The sequence below is a fragment of the Lissotriton helveticus genome, chromosome 12 (genome assembly GCF_964261635.1).
Source record: "Lissotriton helveticus chromosome 12, aLisHel1.1, whole genome shotgun sequence".
Classification (NCBI taxonomy): domain Eukaryota; kingdom Metazoa; phylum Chordata; class Amphibia; order Caudata; family Salamandridae; genus Lissotriton; species Lissotriton helveticus.
In genome coordinates, this window is record NC_136073.1 from 351715629 (window position 1) to 351726810 (window position 11182).

At 42.4% G+C, this 11182-nt stretch overlaps 1 long non-coding RNA gene across 1 annotated transcript; it reads right to left on the minus strand.

The window, feature by feature from the left end:
• Positions 1–3392: 3392 nt before the first annotated feature.
• LOC144798636 (uncharacterized) lies at positions 3393–5393 on the minus strand. Its single transcript, XR_013603587.1, has 6 exons — positions 5266–5393; positions 5058–5160; positions 4489–4626; positions 4317–4385; positions 4148–4224; positions 3393–3703 (listed from the first exon to the last, which is right to left on the minus strand). It is a non-coding gene; the product is annotated as an uncharacterized LOC144798636 (long non-coding RNA).
• Between the last annotated feature and the right edge of the window lie 5789 nt (positions 5394–11182).

Here is an 11182-nt window from a genome sequence, read left to right on the forward strand (position 1 = left end):
CTAGTTCACATCATTCCATAGTTATCTTACCTGAATAGATAAAGTGATGGCTGTTACCTCTTGCAATGGTGGTGGTAGTAGTAGCAGGCTAATGTGCTAACAGGGAAGGCATCATAGCAAGTGAGGTCACACTCTCACCTAGTTGAGCTCCAACTATAGGATTAATCAACAGGATTATCCAACCCAGGCAACTAAATTGAAAGAAAAACACAGAGATAGTGGGTTATATATTTATATCACGGCTTTACAAAGACTAAGACCAGACATCTACCGCCATGACACAAACTAGAATACCTGATATTATAACAAACACTAGCAATAGTAACTTCTCCTGACCAATGGGGAGCTTTTTAATAAAACTAAAATTCTTTAGTTAGGATAAATGGACTTTCAGTCTGGTGTGAATACGGTTAAGCGCTTATGCAACATAAAGCCCGAATGATGATGTTGATGAATGATGTTCTTCTATAGCTAACATATGGATCAATTTTATGATTGGGTGGGTAAGTGGGACTGGAGTGGGCTATTGCTCAGGTAGTAGAAGATTCCACTGTGATGTTGTGTCACTTTCCCCATATCCACCCAACCAAGTGTGTGCTTCCTTTATGGTATAAATTAGATTACACCTCAATAAATCACACAGCCCAGGTTAGGAGTGTTAGGGGTTTGATGAATGGATGAGAAAGAAGATTTGGGGAAAGGTGTGACAAAGACAAACACTACAAAACAACAACATTCATCAGGGTGATGAGCAGCACATCATCATCAATCCGTTGGGGAAGGAATTAAAGGAATGAGTATGACACAGTTCAGCTAAATGCATTGGAAACAGTCCTTCAGCCCCAGAGACACAAGTTATTATATATCTAAATGTTCTGTCATCTAGGGTTGAAAAATACAAATGATGGAGCAGTTAAGTGAACCCATATAGTTCTAAAAATTATGATTGTTAAAAGAAAAATGATACTGTATTGCCAAATTGGATAGTGCATCTGCATTCTTCTCAGAACGTCTGTCACTCTTGGGGGCCTGGCTTAACTGGTTCAGTATGGTAAGCAGGAGTGTTATAGAGCTTTCGCCTTTTGTGCAGGAGAACACAAAGGCTTGCGGATTCTAAAACAGAAATTATATTGTAGAGCCAAGGAGAAGAACTAAAGGTAAACTTCATGAGGAGTGTACAAAGATTAAAATGCAGAGCAAGAGCATAGGCTGCTTTAATCATTCAGTTTATGACTCATGAGCAATTAATTTTCCCGAGAAGTGAGAGCAATTTTACAACAATCATAGACAAGTAGCTCCATCTGCTGGGCTGATCAATCTCACAACTGTCATCATAACATATAGCACAGTGCTGGCATCATGTGATGATGATGTGACATCACGTCTGTCTCCAGTTACGGCAACAGGCCCCCGACCACAACCACATAATAGATGAGTTTCACATTTGAGCCAGCACAAACACTCTGCAGCATTTCCCAAATGAATGCACCTCTCTCCAGTATATAGAGGTGAGTAGGCCTCTTAACGTCATTATCATGTTGTTTTCCCTTAAGTCGATAATTTCCTTCTTCTGGCTTTCAAGGTAGTCCTTCCAGCAACCTGACTCCAAGTAATGAATGAGTGAAACATTCCTGTCAGTGATTAGAGTTGGCCAGTGGTCTGCGGACAACTTTAAATTCAGAGGATGGGGACTCCGTCAGTGTAGATCTAAATCAGGCCCTTGGTTTTCCTGTGCCTCAGTCATTTTTTATTATTGGGAACTCCTTAATACGATTCTGTTCTCAGCCTATGAGTCAGTCTATACTTATAGCAAAAGCCACAAAACACAAGAACATGTTCATGAGCGAAGATATCAGTAAATAATTAGGGATGACTTGCCATGGGGTCATATCTAGGATAGTTTTGTTTGGACAGTTCCAATGTATTTATTTGACTGCCGTATTTTCATATTATTAGAGAATAATGAAAATAGCAGCCTGAAAATAATATCTGAAAGAGAACCAACCCAATCTGATTTTGAAACCTTATATGGAGAATTCAAATCCATAGCCTGGGAAACGTGCATAGAAGTGGGATCCAAACTACCTCACTTTGTTTCATTTTCAAGTTCTTTAAGAACATGGAAGGACGTGCTCCCTTGAATACTCAAAGGAATGCTGTGACCAAGGCTTGTGTCCACATGTCAGCCAGTCTTCCATAGGTGAGGCGCGTTACCCTCTATTTTCACTGTCGGCAGGGTGAGCTGAGGGTGTGACGTGTGCCTAGAAGCCTACCTGTTTGTTGATTGAGTGAAGGAGAGTTCCTGGTCATACATGGGAAGATGCTTTCCAGGAGAAGAATTGCAGTATATTTCCCAGAGAAAGTAGAATTCCCCAGTCTCTCCTTGTGGCTACTTTTGACAACTGAGCTAAGGCTATTGAAGTACAAGAACCATTGTGTCAGCTGGCAGCCACTATGGGCCCTGTAGCTGGTGCTGCTACTGCTGATGTTGAAGAAGTGCAGCCAAATCAAATTGGTAAGCCACAACTTCCCAAAATAGCTCTTTCAGGAGGTCGAGAGTCTGCTGTGTGATTGAAGTACTTTCGTTTTACATACATGTTCAGTATTGGGATGAATATTGCATTATTTTGTCTATTGGCTGGCCATTGATTTCCTAGTTCTTGCCCCCAACACTACCCAACTTACAGACATTTGATAGCTTCCTCCCACTAACCTGAGACTCAAATACATAAAGGGTTGTACTTTTCCAAGTTTGCAGGTTCATACATAATAGGACAGACTTCAAGACCTCACTGGCTAACAACCTCAATGGACACAGTTGGTTGGGGCCCATTAGCCCTTGTCTTCCCAGTGGCGCTCCACCCCGAAAGGGTCTGAGAAGATGTGTGAATTTGTGAAGTTTGTTGGGTTGTAACATATTTCGTTTTATGAAACAATGCCACTCGGCTGCCATCCACCCGGTATCCTGCCATGATCATACTTCCCGCCTGCTCAGTTTCTCACTAACTAGGCTAACAATTCTGAAACCTATGCAGCTCCTGACACAAAGCATGACCCTATATATAATAGAAGGGGGTTCCCCAACGGGATTTTAGGATGTGGGCAGGAAAAGAGGGGATTAGAACATATTGAACAGAACAAAATAACCCTGCCACAAGGATATCAGAGGTCTCTTACAAGATCCATATTCTTAAAGGTGGGGTGAATATGAAAATCAGAGCCAAAAGACTTCACCGGTACTATTTTTAGTACATGATACTTTTATTTTTTAACACAGTTTTTTTTCTCATACATATAAGGACATATCGGGCTAATATATGGTGAACTTTAAAACAGAAGAAAAGGGGAAAAGGCATATCCCACCAGGGGTAATAAAGAAATAGATAAGACACACAAGGATGTTCCTCACACTCCCGTACACACAGGGGAATTTCATATATACATCATCACTCAAATATTCATTCATTTCCTCATTCATTCATATATGCTCTCATACAAGTACAACTGCGCCTGCAACAGTTGATGGAATGTGGTTGCAAGAGCTGGAGATGGAATATGGAGGCAGAGCTGGTGGAGAAAAGTTGACAAGAACTAAAGAGCTGCCGTCCATACAGATTGCGCCGACGCGCGTTTCGGTGTTGGCCAAGATAGGCCGCACCTTCTTCAGGGCGGAGGTGTACAATCAGGGAGGGGAACACACAGGCTGTGAATAAAAAACGATTTTCAGTGAACAACTCAATTACAGGTTTAATTACTGGTTTAATACAATACATGTGTTTAACCGCATCTTCTCTTTTAATTATCTTCTTTAGTATTATGGGTTAGTCAAGGCTTTGATATCAAAAAGTCACTCCCTAATTAGGACGCTTCCCTTAATAGAGAAGTAGAAGGTCATACCTAATGGACCTCGGTGAAAGTGGACACATCCACATTCATTCAATTCCAAATTCATTCACTCATATAACCCAATACATTCATACTTTTTGAGGTGGCATTCCAGATTATGTCTAGGCTAAGGGCGATGGAATGCTACACAATAGTTAAGGTAGCTTCAAAGCCACTTGCGGAGGAGCTCTGGATATACACAACTCATTCTAGCATGAATAGTATACAGAGGGTATAAATGCAAGGGCCAAAATCTACTCACAGAAAATTTGAAAAAAGCCAGGGATACACAGGTATGTTTCAGAGGTATCCAACACAGGATTTCTCTCTTAGGGGAGTCTGGACAAACATGTGAGAGAGCACAGTCAGTTAGGATCGGGCTTCTAGTTATGCAACTGGTAGCAGTCGTAGATACTCTATAGAACGTTTACCTGAAAGTGGGTAAAACCCAAATCCCTCTCAATATTCAGGGTTTCAACAGAATCTGGGTCGTATGCAGCCTAGAGAAAGGAAAAAGAGATAATAAGTATATCACCCCTGGGGTTCTCATATTTTTACGGCAGGTGGATAGAGTACTATGTACATATAACATATATAAAGTACCTTCGGGTGAGGCGAGGCCCATCATCAGGGTGATTCTGAGGCTTAAAGTTGATCGCTAGGTGCTGCGTGGAAGTATCGAACTGTAGATGCACTAACGGATAAACTGGGCTTCCCGGGGTTTAGACAGTGTAGTAGGTTCTAAAGGGTACAAAGACACCCATTCCATTATATTCATGGTCTAAAACAAATATATATATATAGAGATAGGTAGACTGAGAGATGTTCAATTAATGTCAGCCTAGGACTCCTAGGGTCAAAAGTAACGTTCAGGTTAATCATATATCTACGGATAGATTGGATACATGCTATACAGGCAGCATAATGGGTCCTTATTCAGTGGAAGGATGCAACCACATGCTAAATATGCGAAATAAGCAGTTGAACGATACCGGTGAGGATCAGGAAAGGTTTAATATAAATACAGCAATCACCTGAAGTAACGATGCCGAATAATCTGGTAAAAACCTATACAGGATGGATGAGGGAAAAAAATCTATATAAGTATGGTACATAATCTACACCTAGAGGGCACTCACTACATACTGGACTGTCACCCTCACTGTCCTCACCTTCTCAAAGAGGTTCGAATCCTAAGTATGCCAGGGGGTTCGGGTTTAGCCCGCGGTGTGAGTTCGCTCAGCGGTGCATCGAGTCCCGGGGAGTAGGATATTCCTGTTAAAGAGACAAGAGTTCAAAAGTTGATTTAAATTAAATTAAAAGTGTCCAAACTGGATGCTAGTCAGGAAATATTCCGAAGCGTCTTAGTCAGAGACTTACCCAGGTTTCGTCCCGTCTTTTTCTTTTCCACACAGCACGTCGATGCGGTCCTCGTTCAAAGCAGTCCGATCTGAAGTGACAAAAAGGTCCGGACAGGCTCCGTTTATGTGGAAAAAATCTTGGGGGCCTTATGGAGAATCAGCTGGTGATTGTCATGGATAGGGAAAACGGACTATCGTTTTTCTGCCTAGTCGGGCGCCATCTTACAAGGGTGAATTGGGTTGTAGGCGTAATTCAGCATAGACATAGGACTGAACATCTTCTAACAAACAAACGGTATCCAATTGGGATAGTCACCATGAACTTCGGGCAATATATAGATACGTATTTACCAAGCATTGGGAAAAGAATACAGGTTGCTTAATGTGAAAAATACGTAGTCATTAACTCAGTCACAACGAGTAAAGTCGCTTCCTAACTGGATATTTCCTCCATCATATTCACAAAACGCAATGTGCCCCTTCCTGCCGAGTAGTAGGGTTGGTAGGGGAACAAGAGGGAGGGCTACAGTGCACAATGCAATCAATTCACCTCCATAGTATATAAATTTCATGGCTCTTCTTCCCTTATGAGTTTATAATTTCTACCTTTCATTTAGGGGACATAAAAGGAGTGTTTACAAGAACGTATTGTGCCATGGGCATTCTTCATTTATGCCCTTAATGACGGAATCCAACATAAAAATCCAAAAGACCTCCCGTTTTTTGCGGAGGCTGATGGGGTCTATTCCAGGTTTGGCCTGGATTTTCTCCAGTATGAACCACCTTAAATCCGATTCAGAGTGGGATTGCTCAAGCAGGTGGGTCACTATGGGAGCTGATGTTTTTTTATTTCGGATATTACATTTGTGTTCCCCTATCCTTACGCAACATTCTCGTCCAGTTTCCCCTACATAGAGAAGGTCGTCAGAATGACCCTGCCAGCACAATGGAGGGAGGTTGTACCAACCATCGTGTCCATAGGTTTTACCAAACCTTGCACCAATAGGTGATCACTGACTGTTCAGCAATATCACCATTCACTTCTTCAGATTGTCCTAGTTAGAAGCATTCTTGAGCAGCAGGTGGTCATAAGGAGAGAGGCCTAAGTAAGCATGGTGTAGTAAAAAAAACATCAGAAAACCCCTGCTACTTGCCTTAGAGAGGATTTCCTATTTTTTCTTGGACAACACTTGTGTAATAGGAAATATGCACAGGTCAAAAATAAATGAATTTGAAGGAATACCTTCACAATAGATTTTTTTTTCCAGCAATACATTTTGTTTAGTTTATTCACATACAAGGTACACATGAAACATTTATGCTTTCTTGGTTATAATTAAAATACTGCTGCTAAAAGAATGAATTCCATATGAGAAGTTTCATTATTTGACCGTCAAATTTAATTTCCTGTAGTTTCTCTAAGAATTACAATCATTTCAGAAGGTAGTTTTAGGGATAGGGGATTATAATGAGGGAGGGAGAGTAGTAGCACTCATTCAGTAGGGAGAGGTGCAACAGAACAAAGGGATTATACAAACGAAGAACCTCACCGATCGTGTTACCAGATCTTCTTGTTTCCAGTTTTCCAAGCTCCCCTAATCTTATTACCTATCACAGGCCAAACATTCCAGAAACATCCACTTCCCCTCCCCGTTGACCTCCTCTTTCCTCATCCCTCCTCTTTACACCTGACAGAACTTGGTAAATTGCATTAGATATAGCTCCCTAAGCTAAAGGCAGCTCCTCCATTATTATTTTCCTTTCCTTTATTGTTTCCAGGCACCAGAAACTGGTCACTGCTTAAGAATATGCACTCTTATGCGAGATGCATGTGTGACATACTGCTTGCATGAGAGTGGAGCTGAAAAAAAGAAAAGTCAGGACAAAACCTTGACCGTAGAGCTAATGTATGTGGATAGAAGCTAAGGTAACAGCCCTAAGAAAAAAGAGGATACATACACAATTGTTTCCTAGCACCACCCCCTTCCTCTATAAGGCTCACATGATGATTCTTTTTCTCCACAGTAAATGACAGAGTGTAATGACACTTACCAATAGATCACACCCACTCAGGGTGGGCCACTCTTTCCCATATGCAGAGAAAGGTGACTTATTAGGCCCATCACTGTCTCCTCTGTAGATGTGGTATTCTGGAAATCTTGTGTGGGTTGTATGCTCCTTATCTTTTGCATCCAAACAGAACATTGTACAGGACATGTGAGTCCAAAAGCAGAGAGAGGTGCGATGCAAGTCACAAAAAGTAAATCGGCTGCTCTTGGATTATGTGTAAAGCGTATGTTCCCCCATGGGATGTTTATGTTACCCAACTCACTTATAATTAGGGGCCTATTTATGTAAAAGTAATGCTACGCAGCCCAGTAAGTCACCTTGCTGCACTGCGTTACAGGGAAAGGGAAGGAGCGCACCGTATTTATGACAATAATGTGCATTTGTGTTCTTTCCCCAGCGCTCGTGAACAGTGGGCTGCCTACCTCCAATGCATGCATGAATGCAGGATTGTTGTTGTGCACAAAAACAAACCTGGGAGGCATTTTCTGGAGCACACATAGAAAGAGGAAGTAACAAGGATCAATATAGATGTTTATCCTCATTAAGCCTCCCTGGGAAGCCGTAGCATGTTGACTCATTCCCATGTCTACTATTTTGCTAAATATGGGAATGCCTCAAAATCCATGGGAGTTGTGTGGAAACACCCATGCAACGCACATGAAATGCCTTCCAAGTCCAGAGAAATGCAACAAGAGGTGGCTCCTCCACTAAGGCGGAGGAGTGTCGCCCCACTGCTAAAATGCAGCAGACAGAAGAAAAATAAAATGACAATAAAACTATTTTATTGCTATTTTGTTTATCACCTACAGTTCGAGTTTAGGGCGGGCCCTTTGGGAGCATCAGCAGCAGGGGGTGAATGAGTGGTAGGCACTGAAAGTGCGCATGTCATTATGGCTGGCTGTCTTAGGATGGCCAAACTGAAACGCGTACTTTGATATTTCTAGGCTGTACCTTGGAGATATCAGCAGTGCTCATGGGCACAGGCTCCCAGCTCCTGCTGGAGCCCAAAACTAGCCTGCTTCGCCCAATCCCAATGCTTATCTCATGCTGGGAGTAATAGCATGAAAGAGACACTGGGATTGCATGAGGAGTCTGGGAGCCTGTACCCATGGGCATTATAGTGCCAGGAGCAGAAGAGCAGCAAGGTGCCGTGCAGGAGCAGAAAATTGCGGTGGCCTGCAGCGAAAGGTAAGTCTATAATAATTTATTTTATGTTTTTCCCACTCTGCCCACCCCACATCGAATTAGCAGCAGCCGCCGCTGAACGCAATGCAGATATTTGCACTGTTTTGTGCTACTTTGGATTTATGAAGCCACTCAGGTCCATGCAAGGTGGCCTGGCTTAAAAATTCGCATTGTGCTTGTATTGTCCATGCACCGTGTTGCATGGTGCAAGCACGAAGCAACCCTATTCATAAAGAGGGCCCCTATTTTCTAAATCTTGGAAGGGAGATCTTTTGAGTGAAACCTGACCCCTACAGTGGATTCATTTGTCCACTGGGCCCTCGTATACAGACCTAGCTTCCTCAGTGGCTTTCACTCCAGCTTTTGACCTGGAGAGACAAAAACTACTTTTCTGAAAGAGGATTCCTTTATTTGAGAAGTGACAGTCAGGCCTGTTTACCATTGCAACCGGATGTTCTGCACATACACCACAATTCTTAAAGGCTTATCTGAAAACACAGAGATAGTAGCAAGATGCTCAAACAGGAGCCACTAGGCCAGGCTTAGCACCTTCTCTTACTAACATTTAAATCCCTACCCCCCCACACTTCCCCATCACCATTAAGGTCTAGACTATTGGCTTCCACTGGTATCCTAATGATACATTACTAGAACTAACATCGAATCAAGGTCTGTTCTTTGACAAACTGTTGCCTGCCAATAATACATCCATGGACAGGAGTCTAAAACAAACCAGGCTTAAACACATCCAAGGGAGGATTCCTGCTCCTGGACCACATTCATCAACTTACACATCTAAGATTGAACACTCTTGCCAAACTACTTATTAACTGTTAAACCAATAGCTACTATTCAAATACTGTGTTCAGTATTTCAACAAAATCTCTGTAAGCCAATTTCAAGTTTATTTCATATCTGCTGCTATAATGTCATGTGAACATTCCTACATGTAAAGACAATCAAAAGATATTAAAGGGCCTGGGACTATGCAGTCTGCATTCGGTCTGGATTGCATCCCAGGTAATATGAAAAACGGACAGATTTGCTCTTACTTGCTACAGAGCAAAAAAAAGACTTTAAAAGATGGAGGTAAATGCAGAAGGCACAGCATATACTTGCCGCGCAATTTCTCACCTAGGTGAGAAAAAAACAAACTTAGTTTAATAAATGAAACAAGACCAAAATGACAAAAATCCAATGAGTAGAACTGGGGTTATTGAAGTTTAAAGTTTACAGAGTGAAATAACTCCCAAAGACACAAACTGCTGTGTGAATATCTGGTCGTGCCGGACTGGGACAGAATCACAAATTCAGGCTGACTACGCTGGAGTGCAAGCAACTTTAGGGACCCAGTTAGGCCCGCTGAACAGAGCAACTTAATTCCTGGGAGTGGAGAGTTACGTGGATCGCTGTCAAAGATGTGCCATGCAGCTGAGGTGATGTGTTGGTTCCAAGATGCAGCAAGTCTGCGGTGCGAAGTCCTGTTGCTTCAATGTCTGAGATCCTGTCGACAGGGCTTGTTATGCAAAGTCCGGTGTTGAGGATGCAATGAGCAGTCCAATCGATGTGTCGGTTCCAATAAGTGGCAAAGCTGCGATGCGGAGGGTCGGGAGTGGAATCGAGGCTTCCGTCAACGAGAGATGCGAGGAGCTGTGCCGGGGAAAGCATTACACATTTGCAGTTCTGAAGGTGATGAGTCAGTCCCAAGATGTGGGTTGCAGCATCGAAGCGAGTCTTAAAAGAGAGTACTAAATAAAGAACCTGGAGAGACTGAATACAGTGCTCACTTTTATCAGCCGTAGATCAGCATTCACATTGTACAAATCAACCAGAAGAAAATCCTAATGATAGCCAATTTATCTGCGCAGTGGACAAAACTAATTTATTCAAGTGGGAAATATTTTTATGCTTAAAATGACCACTCTGGGTTCAAGAGATGCAGGTCCAATCCTTCTCACTCAGGTAAGAGAGCAGCAGATCAGGACAGCAAAGCAGGAGTCCAGCAGAGTGCAGTCCAGCTTAGTCGCAGTCCTACTGAACCAAACAGTCCTTCTTCCTGGCAGAGGATCCATAGGTCTAGAAGTGTACTGAGCTGGTGGTGGCTGAGGCCCAGTACTTATGCTCACTGGTGCCTTTGAAGTAGGGGAATCCTCAAAGACATGCCTTTGAAGGAAACAGATGTCCTCCCTTCCCACCCTGGCTCCAGACTCACTGCAAGGCGATGTGCAGCCCTTTGTGCGTAGAAAAGACACCGCCTATTAGGTGTAACTGAGGCTTTGCTCAGCTTCTCCTTTACCTCCTGCCAGAGACAGCATATTGAGACTCACCTAAGCTCCCATTGTGTGTGGCTGTTTAAGAAGAATACACAAAGACAACTGCCAACTAGACCCAGTCAGGTAATCAGAGACAGGCTACAGGCACCAAATGGCTAAAGCCAGAAAAGGTCAACTTTCTAAAAGTGGCTTTTTTAAATTGCAATGTAAAATCTGACTTAAGCACAAGTTTGTATTTTAAATTGTGATTTCAGAGATACCAGACATGTAGGGTTCATACCTTCCCAATTGGAAATTGGACTTATGAAATGTAATACATTAATCGCAATGTGATCCTATGAGAGCTGTACAGTAGTGAAAAACTAATTTAAGAGTTATTCACTACCAGGACATGTAAAATTTTAAAGT